Here is a 17,052-nt window from a genome sequence, read left to right as displayed (position 1 = left end):
ATTTAAAAATAAACTAAATAAAGGTAATTTGTTTTCTTTCTGTGTAAGTTAACTTTAAATTATAATTTTTTTTTTCACTCTTAGTTAGATTAATTAATTATATTTTTTTTGTTCGTATAAGATATAATTAGAACATAACAGAAAATTAATTACAGTTTCTAATTTTATTACAGTTATTTAGTGAGCTAGTGAAACTTAGTTTGATAACTGGTTTTTTCTGTTTTTTATGTAATCGTCTAACTTGTATATTTAAATCAGTTTAGCTGTTTGAATATAATTGTTGAGGTTAAGTCATCTAATAGTAATATTAAATAAAAGAAAATATAGATATTTAAAACAGATTTAATATTTTAAACTCTTTGAAATAGTAATAAATTTGCTTTTGTTTTGAAGCCAGATACGGCTTACTTGGTTTTCTGATAATAAACACAGTTTTAATTAAAGAATAAGAAAGAATAAGAAATAAAAAGGAATACTAATAACTAGATTAAAAAATATATACAAAATAAAACTAGTTTTGGATACACCTCTTGTGTAGAAAATATGAATTTTGTAGCAACATTTAAGCATAAATTTTAAACCCTAAGAAAAAACTGATAGGTAAACGATATGTTATTAATCCACAACTTTTAATTTTTTAAATACAATTTGCTTATTTAAGCAGGATTACATAAACAATTGTCTAAGTAATATCCTACGTCAAAATAAAAATAACTAATAATATTTGTTTCTTTGATTTAAGTGAGTTTATTGTTTTATATAAATTAAAAAACTAAATAACTATTTTTACGTCTTAGTTAAACAGTTATGATTTTATGTTTTTATTTCATATTTTAAAGTGCTTTTAAACAATTAAAACTATTATATGATTTTTATATTTGTTAGCACAACATTAATTTTTATTTTATAAGTTGATATTTGTAATGCTTGGGTAAAGGTAAAGATTAAATTTTTGTATCTTACATTTTTTATAGAAAAATAAACAATTTAAGTTTGTGAAATAGTTTCTTTTTAAAAACTATATAAATTTATTTTGAAAATGTTTTATCTGAATACACAAAAAACAGTTAAACCTTCATTTACGTAATTTGTACGTTACAACAAACACTCATTTATTTACTGAAAATAAAAAGTTACAGCTACATACTAACTTAATTTTTTTTATAAACTCTTATTTTTTAGGTTGTTTTCGTAACAACCAGTTAATAAACATAACATGTTATATCTACCTAGAACTATAAAAAATGTTACTGATATAAAAATTATAATCTATTGTATTTTTATATTTTAAAAAACACAACCACTATTTACTTATAATAACCAGCACTACATTTTCTGATTTAACAAAATAACAAAATACTATTTTAGTTTAAAAATTGTTATTTTTGTCCACAAACCTGATTGATGTTCTAGCTATTGGTATATATCAAAAATTGCTAAACTTTTATTTTGAGTCGTAAAAGTTAAAACACAGTATTTAAAAAACAAGATAAATTTTATATTATCTGTTATTATTTTATATAATATTTTATCAGCTAAAATTTAAAATCTCTCTAAAAGAATGATATGATCGTAATGGAACAGAAATATAAAGCTGATAAGTACAGTTTATAAAATTTCAAAATTCACTGCAACCATACGACATCAACTAATATTAATTATATGTTTAAACCTGTAATGAATGTTTGTGATTATTTTAGAAACACATAACAAGTAAAAAATATGCAACTGCTTTTTAAACTCTTAAATTAATTTTTGTTTTAATTTTATAACGAATGATTAATTGTAGTTTAATTTAAAAATTTAATAATTTAAGTAAAAATGAGCCTTAAATTGTGCTTCAACAAAATAGGAACAAATTATTCTATATCAAAATTCAAATAAATTAAATTTGATTTTTTTTTAATTAAAAGTAATCAATTACAGATTTGTTTTACAAAAAGTTAATTTATTTCATCCATAAAAAAAAACATTTTTTAAAGTATATTGTAACAGTATAAAGTATAATAAATTAAATATAATAAAGTAAATCAGTAGTAATCTTTTTATCTGCTAACTAAGTGCTGATAGTTTTTTGGTACTTTTTTACAAATAACTCATCAATAAAACTTTTTTATGACTATCTAATGGCAAATACTTAGTGTATAAATCAATTATCAAAACACTTACTCCCTAATAAATGGTTTATAAACTAATTATAAGTTTCAAAATCTTATTTTAAAGTACTATTTTATAATATTTATATAAATGTTAAGAGTTATAACAATTATCAAATTAGGTAAATTTTCTTAAATTAAACATTTTATTACATTTTGGTTTCCTTTGACTCTCTGATCAACGATGAAAATAGTTTACTTTTCGATCTTCCTTTATCAGCTCAAAATATCTTTTTCAAAATTTTCGATTGTTAAAATAATACTTATTTATGTTTTGAAATGCAAAACATATTTGTCACTTTAGTTACTGATATCAGATTGTTTTAAGTTTTAATTATAAAAAAAAAACACTAGAACTTAAACTTAAAAAAAAGATTTATTACTTTATAAAAAATTTTAGTTAAGGAAAAAAAGTAAGCTTTTTGAATTTATAAAAGTATTTGTGTGCTCAACCGAAAAAAAAAATTAAAATAATAATAACAATTATATTTAATTACTTAATTGAAAACTGCTATAATGTAGCTTCAAATTTAAACAAATGTTCACTATATAATATTAAAAAACAAATTTTAGACACTAAAATAAAAGAATACTTTTTTTTTTTTTTTTTCCTTTTCAACCTAAGCTACAGGTTCTTTGTAGTTTTTTGATGCAATAAAAAAGAATTAAATTTAAACATGTCATTTTTTAATTACTCTGCTCTTATATTAAACTTTATGCAGAACTAGATTTTGTTTAATTCAAATCTATGTATAAATAGATTTTGGTTTACAAAAAATATTTGTAAGAAACATTAAACACACAAAATCATACTGTTGTTTAAGTTTTATGTTTAGGACTAACTATTATTGATCACTGGATTATAGTATTAACATTTCTTGAGGTCAATCCTACTTGAAAATTTGGCAGATAACTAGATATACTTCATTTATTTTAGTTTTTTTAGCAAAACTAGGTTTTAACACATTTACAAGACTAGATATTCTGAAGTTTATAATACAGAACACAAACAGTCTTAGGCGTACTTTAAGTTAGTTCGAAAGTCATTAAAGATATGAGGAGTCCTTATTTTAAAGATAGACTCAGATCCTGCTAAATACTAAACTTAAAAAGATTTGATTCGGTAGATCACTACTAACTTTTTGTGAACATAACTTAAAATTTGATTATTTAAGTCCAAAAGTATAGTATAAATCTTGGTATTTTAGTCGCTCATTTAAAAAACACTAAAAATTGATCGACTTCTTCATCACAAACCAAAAAATTCCATTGTAGTTTTGTTTTTGATCTTTTATAAATTCTGATTTGGAACTTTTTAATCTTCATTACATTCCCTAATCAGAGTTGGTAAAACTATAATAGTTGTCACGCCATTCGAAGACTAAAGCATATACTTATGTTTGTTTTATGTCATTAGTTTTAAGCTTGAGTTAATATAACTAATTTCTTATCAAGCCTACCTAGAAGTAAAATCTCGTTGTTGCTATCTTACGAGCCAATTGTTTTCAGTTAATTTGTCGTCCAAAATGGGTTCAATATAGCTGTATTTGGGAAACCCTTTGCGGTGTTAAATTACTAATTGAAACTTAGGGTTTTATACAAAAAATTTTAAAAATATAATTTCGTTTTTATAAACTTTACTATGTAAACAAATTGATTTGTTTTAGGCAATATCATTCATTTACTGAACAAATGAGTTAAGTAAAGCCAAAAATAATTTCGATAGCTATATATTTTTTTTTTATTAAGAAATTATATTAAGTCTACTTATGTATGATATAACAAAAAGTTTCAACAAATGTATATTGAAAACGCTATATCAGCTCTTATTTATTTTCAAGAAATAAACGAGTTCAATTAAAAAATATAACTTTATACAAAAAATTAGATAATTTAAATGTGGTAATGCTTCTCGCATTTTCCCTTTTTTAAAGAACGTGCGAGCTTCACTTGAGCTATGCTGATTTTTACTTTGTCGTTCTAGCTTTAACATCTATGGAAATGTAGTCACTAAACTCCTTATTCGCGTAAAAATGTTGTAAGTTTTAAATAAGGCTGTAATGTTGTTACCAATCAATATGTTGTTTTAGTTTTCATGCTTTTAATTTACCTTGCACACGAAAGTTGATGCTCTTATAAATTTTGTCAAACTTAACAATCGAATTTTCCAAAATGCGATCATGCATAGAAATTATAATAGTATAATAGTAATTAAGAAGATAAAAAGGTTTCCGAACGTATCGGAAAGTTGAATAATTTTATTTTAAAATAATGAAGTATCTTAACTTTGGTAATATGTTTTTTAAGTAATTTAGGTCACTATTTTTACTAAAAATTATATAGTGTACCAAACAAAGGTTTATCTTTCATTTTCATTGAAACACTTAAATAAAAATTAATTCAATTTTATGTAGTTGTGATGCAATAATTATAACTAAGCAATCATGGTAACGTAGTACAAACTATGTAAAAACGTGTAATTGTAGAGTTTCAGACAAAAAAGTTTATATTGGTGCAAACCTGCATCAAAGTAATAAATATTTATTGTTTACGTTTGTTTGTATTACAAACAAAAGATTTATTTAACTCTTTTTTAACTAACGTAAACGTAAACTTTAGCGACCATCTAACTTTAAAGCTTAAAAAAACTTTGATACAGCAATATATCTAGCTAAAAAAGTCAATTCATTTACAAAAATTTATTTGATTAATTTGATTTAATTTAATTCATCGCAAACATATTTTGAAAGTTTCTTAAGTTAAACACAAACAATTTATGATAAACTATTTGTATTCAGTATCTGACTCGTTTCATGAAAACACTAATATTTTTTCGATAATAAATACTTTAAGTTACTAAACTATTAGCAGGTTTTTTCCTAAAAGTTTTATAAAATTTCTAGATTTATTTATGTTAAAAAGGTACATTTTAGTCCTTAAAAATTAACTAAAAGTAGACGTAACAATTTTACTTTGACAATTATTAGATTTTCGTTGAGATATATATGTTTTAAAACTTTATAATTAATAATCTTTTTTTAGTCGTTAAGTTTGTACTGGAGTAAACTGGTTTTCGTCGATGTACTTCCAAGTTAGTTCTTTTTTATATAATTGGTAAAAACAATTTTAAATGTATTTTTTTTTTATGCTTTTTTTAAACTAATTTAATAACATTTACACATGTTTTTAAGCTTGGTTTTTAAAGATATGTTTTAAAATGTTAGAGTAATAAACAGTTTTTTGAAATTTACTTAAAATGTATTTTAAGTTATTAAAACTTTATAAAAAAAATGTAACATTAAAAGAAAACAAAGGGAACAGTAATATATAGTTTTAGTTATGATTTATCTTTTAATGATTATATATGAACAAAGAAATATGTACATCCATTAAAAAAATGGTTACAGAAACTTTATATATTTTTAAAGTTTTTTAATATAAAGTTTTTTTTATTATATCAAATTTGATTTTCGAAAACAAATATTTTAATTTGTAAAAATATTATATGTACAATATTGGGACTAACCATATCGTATATTTTACCTTTAGGATTTTTTTTTTAGATTATGAATATAATTTTTGTAAATTTATATAGCTATATGTTTAAGCTATAAAATTATACAAAATACCAAAATTATAACCAAAAATAATAAATTAATTGTTAATATAAAATGATTTTGATTTTAATAGTAAAAAATTGAACTATATACAAAAAGATTAACTAGTTTATTATTTATACATTTTACTTAATAATTATTCTCATAATATCAGTCCTAACTCACTTAACCAAATGTTTTATTGTTAGTATTGAAAGATAATGTATATGAAGGACATATACTTTATTTACTTAAGTTATATAATAACATTTAGTTTATTATTCTTCAATTTGATGTCATTGTATTTTATAAACAAGCATTAGCTTATTTTTAAAATATATAATAAGGTACCTTGTAAATATTTTGCCACAACACAATTTCTACAGCTTAACCAAACTGATTGATGTTTCATTGATTATTTTTGTTATTTACATAACAAAAGAATTAGTTAATTTTTGCGTGAAATTTATCATTGAAACACTTTAAACTTTATAAATTTATCTTCCTAACCCAACTTAAGTTAAAATACATAAATGTAAATTTCTAGTTAATTCAATTTAAGTTAACACTTATTAACCTTTAAAATAAGTATTAGTAAAAAATTGTTTTGCTTTTCATAAAATCGTATTCAAGTAAAAAAAATGACAAAATAATTTTCAAGATTGGTATGAAAAGTTTTGCTATTTATATTAATATACAATTGCATCATTTCTGAGATTGAGTACAGCGTTATGTAAACAAATTTAGGTTCGTGAATATAATATATAAATGCGTTATGTTTGTTTAATTATAGTTACTAAAGTATTTATAAAAACAAACAAATCACAAACTAAAATTGTTGTTGTAAAAAGTTGACCTAGATAATTCAAATCGTTTAAATTTTACAAAAAAGTAAAACATGCCTAAGTAAAATGTAGAATTGAAGTATTCCGGGTTTATTATAGTTAAAATAGTTTAGCATTTAATTCAAATGACATTCCTGTTACAAAAATGTTATGTAATTTTGTTTTAAAATTATATTAAAAGTAAAAGCTAGTGTGCTGCATTGCGTGGAGTTAAGTTGAAAAATTGGAAACTTAAATTCATTACAAATCTAAACTAACATCCAATATTTAACTTTCTGCATTACATTTGAGTTTTGAGTCCATGACAAGACGTTGAACTGTATCCAAGTGATGTGCGACTCGATAAACATAAGTTTTTTCATCGTGCATTAGGTCAAAGGACAATCATCTTTGAGCATCAATATTTGTCGCTAAAGAAGATATAAGGTATACTAATTAACAAGTACATAAAAAGCAATTAAAAAACGTTTTAGTCCACAGTGAAAAAAGTTACGTCAAAAACTAAATTTTTTGACATAAAATGTGTTTGTGGTGTATTTTATTGATAAAGAAAGTATTTTGTAATATAGCAAATATATTAAGAAGATTCTAAATATAATTACACTGCAACTAGTGGAACGAATTTAGACTGGGGTAAACCGGTATTCAAGTGGAATAAATGTTATTGATACACTCATTAGTTCGTATATGTAAATTAGTAAACACTAATGAAAGTAATTTTAAAGGAAAAAAAGTTATTATAATTTTTTATACCTGCTATATCTAAATAAGGTATATAATAAAGTCGTAGTAACCAAGTTGGTTTTTTCGAGAATTACTTAAGTCACTAGCTTATATTTTGTTTGACTTTTATTTAAGTAGTTTCAGGCAATTTTAAAATACAATCATTATTTTGTTTAACTGACGTCGATTAATTAAGAACCCAAACATTAAAGTTTAGCTAGTGGTAATATAAAAGTCCTACACTTATATGTCAGATTTTTACTAAACTGACAACTTTTAAGTCACTATTAAGTGACTATAAAATAGATAAATAAAACTTTATTATATATTATAATACGTATGTTAATTTATTTTAAATAAAAACTAAATGTGTATAAATTTTAAATCTAAATTTTACTATAAGTAACAAGACTTTAACAAATTCTAATTCAGTTTTTAAACTATTTAGGTGGTATGTTTGTGTTGTTTAAAAATATTAATATAAAGCATTATGTGGTGCTTACTTTTATCTAAGAAAAAATTAAATAGCTTTTTTATATTTTAGCTACGTTTTAAACTTTCATAAATATTTTAGATTACAAAATGAAAAATAGTTTTTGTTAAAGTTCAGAAAACCGTTTAACTTATTTAACAAGCTTATAAGTACAATATTTTTAATATATAGTTTTATATCGATTTAATAAACTGTTAAGTTAATACTAAATTGAAAACTATCTGAAATTAGTATTAAGTTAGGTATCAACAAAACACTATAAAAACTTAAAGTAACTAAAAATTTTTAAACCTTAATTTTATGTTAACTTAATATAAGAGTCAAAACTAAATGGATTTAAGAACTGTCTAGAAAATTTCTTAGAGTTCATTTAAATTGAGTTAAGAACTATCTTAAAATTTGGATTTAATCTAAATATGAAAAAAAAAATCGACGAAATAGTGAAAAAACCTATTTTTTACTGGTATTATAATCTGATATAAGTTTTATCTGCTTTCCAGTTTACTAATAAAATTTTTACCTCTGCTTTAATAAGTTCATTAATTCTCTTCTTTTGTTGTTGTAATTTGTAACGGATTCAAGTATAAACAAAGCAAAGCTTCTTATATGCACAGCATTCATGTTGTTGTTCCTGGTTTAGGTGGTTTTTCCCTTTTTAGTATTTTCCAAGTAATTTGTTATCATTTTTTGTTTGTGTGTTTAGTTTTAAAAGTTCAGCTGCTTGTTTGTAGTAGTTTTGTTGTATGGTTTGCTAATAGTTGTGGTGTAAAAATTTTCTGACCCAGCTATTGGCAAATGATTCGCGAGATTATAAAACTATTTGCAAGGTTTTCAACCTACACTTTGTAACTATTTGCTTGATAAACTATCTAAAACAAAATAATAAAAATTTTATTTGTTTTGTGTTTAATCACAAGCTCAGAAAATTAACGAATATTAATAAAGAATACAATAATAATCAACAACATTTAAACATTTGACTTGAACATGTTCTAAAAATAACATAATAATTTTAGATATTATATGATTCAACTTTTATGTGTTTGATAACATATTTAAAAAAATTAATATATGAAAAGCTTAAATATTAGTGAACAAAATACCATAGTGAATTTGTCAAACATAAATATTTAGTCGGAATCAATCTTAAATCATCAAGAATTTGATTAATAAACATATAAGTTTTGTTAATCAACTTAACATTATGAAATTTTAAGACAAATACTTGATTATTAGTTATCTTTATAAACTATAAGCTTTATTATCATCAATTATTTTTAAATTTTCTAGTTTTTACAGCCTACACCGGCTTGTATTCAACATTATACTAAACAGTTATGTGTCTTATTATATCATATTTAAAAAATAAATCTTTCTAAGTCTGTTATAATTTTTTTTAAATGTTATATTTGCTTGTAGTTCAAGAATTTTTATACATTACTAAAATGTGAAGTAAATACACAACAACTTCAAATTATATATAAAGAGTAATATTATGCATTATCATTACAACTCTACACAGTAGGGCTGAGAAATATTTGTATAATCAATCCACTAGTAGTAGTCAATTATCAGAGATAAAAAGCTTTATAGTAAAAGTAAAAATTTATCTATAACATAAGTATCACTATAATGCACTTTTCGAAAAAAATAACTATTTTTAAGGAATTTAATTGCAACAGCTGCAACTTTTTATCGTACAATAAACAATACAGAATTTAGAGAAAAATTATCTTTTTGCATCTTCATACGTTTAAATTATCCATTGTGATTTTATAAAATACTATCTTTTACTAATATAATATATTATTTTCCGTAATACAAAAAACTAGTTACATAAACTCAATTTCATATGTCATTTTGACAGTTTTTTATTAACACTGTTTTACTTTTTGTAACTTCTAACTATTTGTTAAATAGAAATTCATATGAAGTCATTAGTTATTAGCGGTAGGATTTAATCATGATATCAAGTGATAAGTCCCTTTAGAATTTAAACAATCAAGTGGTAAAAAAAATACAATAGAAATGAATTCTAAATAAAAGTTTTATTAAATAAATAGAAAACACAAACTACTGAGTCTATTGATTAAATTACAGATTTATTATTAAATATATTTATTAAAACTGTAAAAAAATATAGTATAACATATTTTTAGTATGTCTTTTGTAGCTAACTTTTCAAAATTAAAGTAGAAGTATTGATTAAAAGTGACTTATACTAGTTACTTTTTTAATGTTAAATGTTTTTTTGGATACACTTCATTAATATGAATACATTTGTATATGCTTAAAAAGTATTTTAAGTATTTAAATACTATTAAATCTATGGTTAAAAAATATCAATTAACTAATGATTTATCACACATTAGTAGTCATTACTATATAAGTATTAATGCAGTATATTTAGAACTTATTTTTATTTTCTCATAAAATATGTTTAACTACCGCCGCCGAAAAAAACTAATTTAAACAAAAAAATAAAACTATTACAGTGTTTTTTTCGTTTAAGAATTGATTTTTTAAATGTCAGTCGGATTCAACATAAAGTTTGTTTTGATAATTAAACTAAAATAAAAAAAACTCTACTATTTATAAAAAAAAGTTTCTTCTGTTTCATTACTATAGCTTTCTATTACTTAACCTTTTATATTCATCAAATTTTGTATTCAAGCATTAGTTGTTGTGTTAAAATGTTTAAAACTTAATATTAATCAAAAGATTTTTTCATTATTTATTGAAATTTTGCATGTGTATACAAAAATTAAACGATGTTAATTGAACTTTTGAAAACTTTTTAAGCCTGTACAAAGATTATTAGTTTTTGTTAATATTTTTGCCTTTTATATAATGCTAAGATTATGAAAAGCTATCTAAAGTATTTTTCTAAAGATAATTACTTTTGTTCTATATTTTAACAAACAATAGTTTGAATATAACTAGTTCTTTGTCATCAAAACTAAAGCTTTATATTAAACAATATCCTTAAATATTGTTATGGTCTAAAAAAATAATTCAAGATATATTCATCTATTTTCTAAAGAATTTTGTTTGTAGAAAAATTTATCCAATTTATTAGCATTTAACGGTATTTAGTTTTAATAAAAGGCAATTATTAAACTTGATTATACATAGCTAAAAATTCGACAGATAAGTACGTATAAATTTTTAGTATTTTCGCGACTATATATTTGTAGTTTGAATTAGTATTTGGGGATTATTTATAAAGACAGCAAATAAAAACTAATGTTATAATTTAATGAATTTTAAACTTTTTTTATTTCCGGTGTCCAACATAATGAGAAATTTCTTTGTTCAGACAGTAAATAAAATAAACATGTATTACAAATTTATTGTAAAAAATACAATTTTGCTTCTACTGTCTTAAAAATTAATAAATAACACGCTTTTGAATCACTAGTACTTTCGTTTATTAAAACTTTATCAAGCGATAACCGAAAGTACTAGTGAATTAAAAGCGTGTTATTTGTTCATTTTTAAGACAGTAGAAGCAATATTGTATTTTTACAATAATTTTGTTAATGTTATAATCTAATTTTTGTTAGGTGACAGTTATTTTTTAAATAATAAAGTTCTCAAGTATGAAATTTTTATTAAGTATGTATATTCCGTACGTATTACAACTCTGAAACGAATTCTACTTAGCGCTAGTAAATTATATAATTAGTTAACGTTGCAAGTTAAAACATTAAAAAATTGTCAAATATTCGAAATTATCTAACATTGTCAATTCTGGCTGGAATTACATTAATAATTTATTCTAAAATTAATTAAAATTTTAATATGAAAAAAATATTAAAGCACAAAAACGGCTTAAAAAGTTTGGTACTAGGACCTAGTGCACAAAGAACTTTTTTGGTTATGAAGTCGCAAACCACGTATACCTTTTAACGTCTTGTCCAGGACAAACTATTTTAACTACTTTCTTTAAATTTAAATAAACTTATAATGATTTATTACATATTTTTACACGTATAAAAGAAACAAAACAACAACTAATTCGGATATAATAAATATGACGATTCTGGTTTTTTAAATATGTACAAATAAATTACTCTAAAAATAAACTAAGACAAATTTAGTTTTCTTTACTCAAATAAAAACGTAAAACTATATTTAGGATCAAAAAAAAAGCTCAATAATCATTTAGTTTATATTTCAAGTCAAAAAGCAGACCTAATTTATTTGACCATTTAAATCTCATCAACAACAAGTAACATAGATTGTTTTTTGTTTATGAATAAAAAAATAGTTACGTTAGGTTTACTCTATTTTCTTAGTTCTTTATAAAAACTATAAAGTTAAAATACATTTAAAACACGGCTAAATTCGATATTTTAAAACATCAAAGTAACAGTAATAAATATTTTTAAAGTCAGTCGGATTAAGCTGTAAAAATTTGAAAGCAGAAAGAAACCAATGAAATTTTTTTACAGATAAAATTCTATGTGTTACAATAAGATAACATTTGTTTGAAAAACGTAATGATGTCATGTAATTTTTATAAAATTGTCAAATAATAAATTAATACATTGTTTAAATTTTAAACCTTAAAATGTAATAACAGCGTTGTTATAAGTTTTATTATAAAGTGCTGTTACTAAAATTGTAGGTAATATTAAAAGTTTAATTTAATACTATATACGAATTGCAGCTGCTTTGAATAATATTTATATTAAGTCAAAAAAACTATACCTTTTAGCTTAGTTAATAATTTATATAGCATTAAGTCTGATTGCTTTTGAATCAAAACATAGTTTTACCACGTGTAAACAAATATCGCAATTATTTTCTTCTCTTTTGAAAGTACAAGAAAAACCAATTAAAACGCTAAACTACTAAATTTTTTAAGTTTTTTAAAACTTGTTTACCTTTTAATATGTATACGGTATTTGTAAATGTTAACGTGTTATATACAATGACGTCAACTAGATTTTTACTTTTCGTAAATTAAAACTAAATTGTTTTAAATAATCTTTATATACAGTTTAAAACAGCACAAATTTACCAATTTTAGGAAAATATTATCTATTTAGCATATGTTAAATGTTGTTTAAATAAAATAATACTAAAAGTAACTTAGTAGTTTTCAAAACTTTAAATTTGTTCTTCGTGAAAACAGTTATCATATTTTATAATAAATATATCTTTCTTGGTTAAGTTCATTCACTTACTAATTACAAGAATGATATAGTCTGTAATACAAAACATTATAAAAACTCGGTAAATTCTTACACATCTCCCAGGTTTTATTTACAAGCAGATAAAACGATACATTTAACTAGCAAAATAAAATTATTTCAAAAGAATTTGTAGGTCTAAAAATCAACGAAATTGAACTTAAGAAGACAAACATTTAAAAATTAGGATTAACTTAGTTCACTATTTAATCAAAATGTTAAAACAAACTACAACTTAAAAAACAAACCGTAACAAAAATTGAGACTTAACCTTTGCTTTTCTTCACTCAATTGCTGAATACAACAAGCCAAAAACTTAATTGCTTCTTTAATTTGATTTTTTTTCAGATTCGAAGAACGAAACCACACGCCATTCATCTAAACACCTTGAAACTTAATTCAATAACCCAGTAAAATCTCTATGATTGTTTCAATTGTAAACAAAGTATAAGGTGCATTACTGATTGCAGCAAAAACTGAGGAAATACTGCAACACATAATACTTGATACTAACCAACAGTTCGACTTATGAAAGTCAATTTCTCTTCCTCATCCGAGATCACTTTGAACAGACGGCTGTTAAACATGTCTACTGCAAAGTCAATTACAAACTTTATGACGTCACCATCGGAATGAAATTCATCAATTAGACCAAAAAACATTATTTTAAACGAAGCTTTTGAAAAGCACCATAAAGTGTTACACAGAAAAGCTGCAACTAATCTGATAATTTCACAAACTCATCCCGGGCACATTGTTGTTCGCAAGAAAACATGTTCTGTTAGTTTCAGTGGTCAATAAAATATAAGTCAAGAAAATTTAGATCTTAAAGCAAATCTGAGCCATTCCGGTTCATCATTAATTTTAAAGAGCCGTAAGTACACAGGAAAATTACACAATGCTTATGTAAATAGAATCTGCCTTGGGAGTAAAGAACACTAAAACTATTTATAAATTTTTTTTTCAATTTTACTAAAAGATACAAAACTCTACAGTGGTATGTTTGCTTTTCTCGGATAATGGATACTAATTAGAGTTTTGCAAACAGGAGGGGTAAATCTTTTTAGATTTCGAACATTTAAGCAATTAAAAGCTACCAACCAAGGGTAAGGGTTAGGGGTAAGAGTGATAATAAAAAAAAAATTAAGTATAAAAAGTATAAGTAATAACAAAATAAACAAATAAATTTTTCAAAGATAAACAAAATGACCTCTGCAAAAATGTCTTCATGCAAAATTTCTGCTCGTGCAAAAGTGACCTTTTGTTCAAAAGCATCTTCGTTTAATTTTTAATTCGTGCAACTTTATCCCCTCGTGCAAAAGTGTTTCTGTGCAAAATTATCTTTCTGTAATTTTGTTTACTCGTGCAATTTTAGTCCCTCGTGCAAAAATGCTTGTACGCTTGTGCAAATTCGACAGCTACAATCAGTACTAATTCTAAACTGAATGTTTTGTATATCCTTGTAGTACAATAAGTGATAAATATTTTTATTACAAATAAGTTCTTCTATTAAATTTTGTTAAAACCGCACGCTCAACTTTTTTTATTAAAAATTTCATCATTCAAATTCATAAATAAAAATTCAACAATCTAAAAATTATTTTCCAAACGTCTCATTATAAACATGATATTTGTTTAAAATTTTTTATTATGACTGAAACGTCATTAAAACTTATATCATTTATTGTAAGCATAATTTTTTTCATAATATAATTTATTTTCATGTTTTTGCACTTTCGTTATGTTTTACGTAAAAGTTAAGTGAAAAAAATTGACGTTTTTTGATTTTTAAATGTTTACAAGTAGATCGTTTTAAAAACAAACTTATTGACCTTGAGTCTTCTGAACTGAGCCAAAAAGCAAACACTTCTTTTGTAATTATTATAAATTACAGAAGTATAAAAACAAAAAAAAAATTTTTTGTTTTGCTTCTTGTATGACAATATTTCAAATATCTTTAAAACTTAAATAAACATAAAAATCACGTGTAATGATTACTTATATCTTATTAGAAAATTTTTATCTATTTTACAACATAAAAAGTTTCTGGTATAAATATATAAGCTTAGTTTTCTCAACTTCGGGAACTTCTCTAAACCGACTAATTTTTATAAATATTTGTATTAAGAATGCTGAATTTTATTTCAGGTATAAATTTAAATTGTTTCTCTTATTAAAAAAACTTTTTTTTTACTAAAGAAGTTAGTTTTACATCAAAATTTTTTGACATGCAACTAAAGATAAATTCAAAAGATTCTTTATGTATAAAGTATCAGGGTAAGACTTAGGTACCATATTTGATTACAGGTTTCAAACTAATCTCTTAAACTATGCACTTTAAATATTCAAATGATCTTTAAAAAGTATTAAGAAATCAATTAAAACACAATGCACATTTATTTATATATAACAACAATATTAAATTAACTAGAAGTATGCTCATATTTTTTTGACAATCAAAGAAAACCACTAAGTTCTATTAGTGTTTATATTAGGTTTTTGATAACAAAGCATTGCTTTCTTTGTGATGAAAGATATACAAAAACAAATTAATGTACCAACTGTTTACTTAAAAAAGTATGAGGCTTTGTGTCATTTATAATATACCTGTTTTTTGAAGTTTGAGATATCTAGGTTTAAAGTTAGGCATCTCAAAGAACGATATTCTGAGGTTTGTAACAAATAGTTTAAAAAGACCAGACGCTAATTAAGAGGAGATACAACAAATACATTATTTTCCAAAAATCTTTAAATTAGAAAATATAGAAAATATTATAAAATCATCTCAAGCACAACTTACTAAAGAAAGATACTTACATTAAGTATGACTGACTTTGGAATTTTTGAAACTTACACTAAATATTCTGAAGTTAGTTAAAAAAACAATAAGAAAAAAATATGTTATGAAAGAAAAGAGATTAGAAATTTTATGTTTTGTAATTAAGAAGGGGAACTATATTTATTATTCTAAAAAGGTAAGAGGCGATTATGAAGACAAATATTGAGCACTTTTTTAGAAAGAAAAAAAAAATAAACTGTAGCTCCAATTCGGAGTCTTATTTAAAAAATAATACAAATGTATTTTATTAGAAATATATTTTTAAATATGTTAACTTGAATTATAGTAAGCAAAAATTTAGTTTTTTTTCAACGAATTGTAACATAAATTAAAACTATTTAATTTTTAAAGCATTGTGTTTTTGTACTAGAAATAAATATATTTATAAAACTTTTTTAAAACAGTTCATGTTTATAAAATAAACAGAACTTTATTTGTATTATTATCTGACTTTTGTTGAAAACAGAATCCGCAAACAAAATCCTAAAAAGTCATGTGACTTTCAAGTTTTCTAACATTTTAACGGTTTCCACATTTAGAATAACCAAGAATGTTATGAGATCTTTGAAATTCTTCGATAGATTCAGGATAACTAGTATAACTTAATCAATGAAATTAGTTTTTGTTGAATTCTGATTCTATTTAATTACTATTAATACATTCAATTTCTAGTACTTAAGCTTTATACTTTAAATTTTGTTAACAACATTATACTAGCATCGCCTAGTACATGTAAATTTATTTACCTATTATGACGCATAATCTTACAATTTTATTAATTTTTCTATTTTACAAAAATATATTTAGAAATCTACAAGAACTATTAAAAAGGGTTGATTCAAAAATTTTTAGTTCACAAAAAATAAAATATATTGCAAAATGAATTGTTGTCTCTTTTTAATGAATTTTTATATAAATTATTTTTTTGTTCTTTAAATAATTAGCGTAGAAATATGTTCGTTGTAAAACGAATATAATTAATTTGAAACTGCTTATAAACTGTAAGCTATATTTTTAATAAAATAGTAAGCTTTTAATTTTTTTTCATACTAAGTCTGACTTAAAGCATGTCTTTTTTGTTATTATTTTAAAAAATACAATATTTGCTGTACAAACGAAATTAAGTAAACTTTTCCTATTTAACATTTAAGTTTCGTACATATTTGTATTTAATATCAAATAACTTAGTAGAAGAAAAA

The sequence above is a fragment of the Thalia democratica genome, chromosome 2 (assembly GCF_965202585.1).
Source record: "Thalia democratica chromosome 2, ktThaDemo2.hap1.1, whole genome shotgun sequence".
Lineage (NCBI taxonomy): Eukaryota > Metazoa > Chordata > Thaliacea > Salpida > Salpidae > Thalia > Thalia democratica.
Note: the sequence above shows the minus strand (reverse complement) of the source record.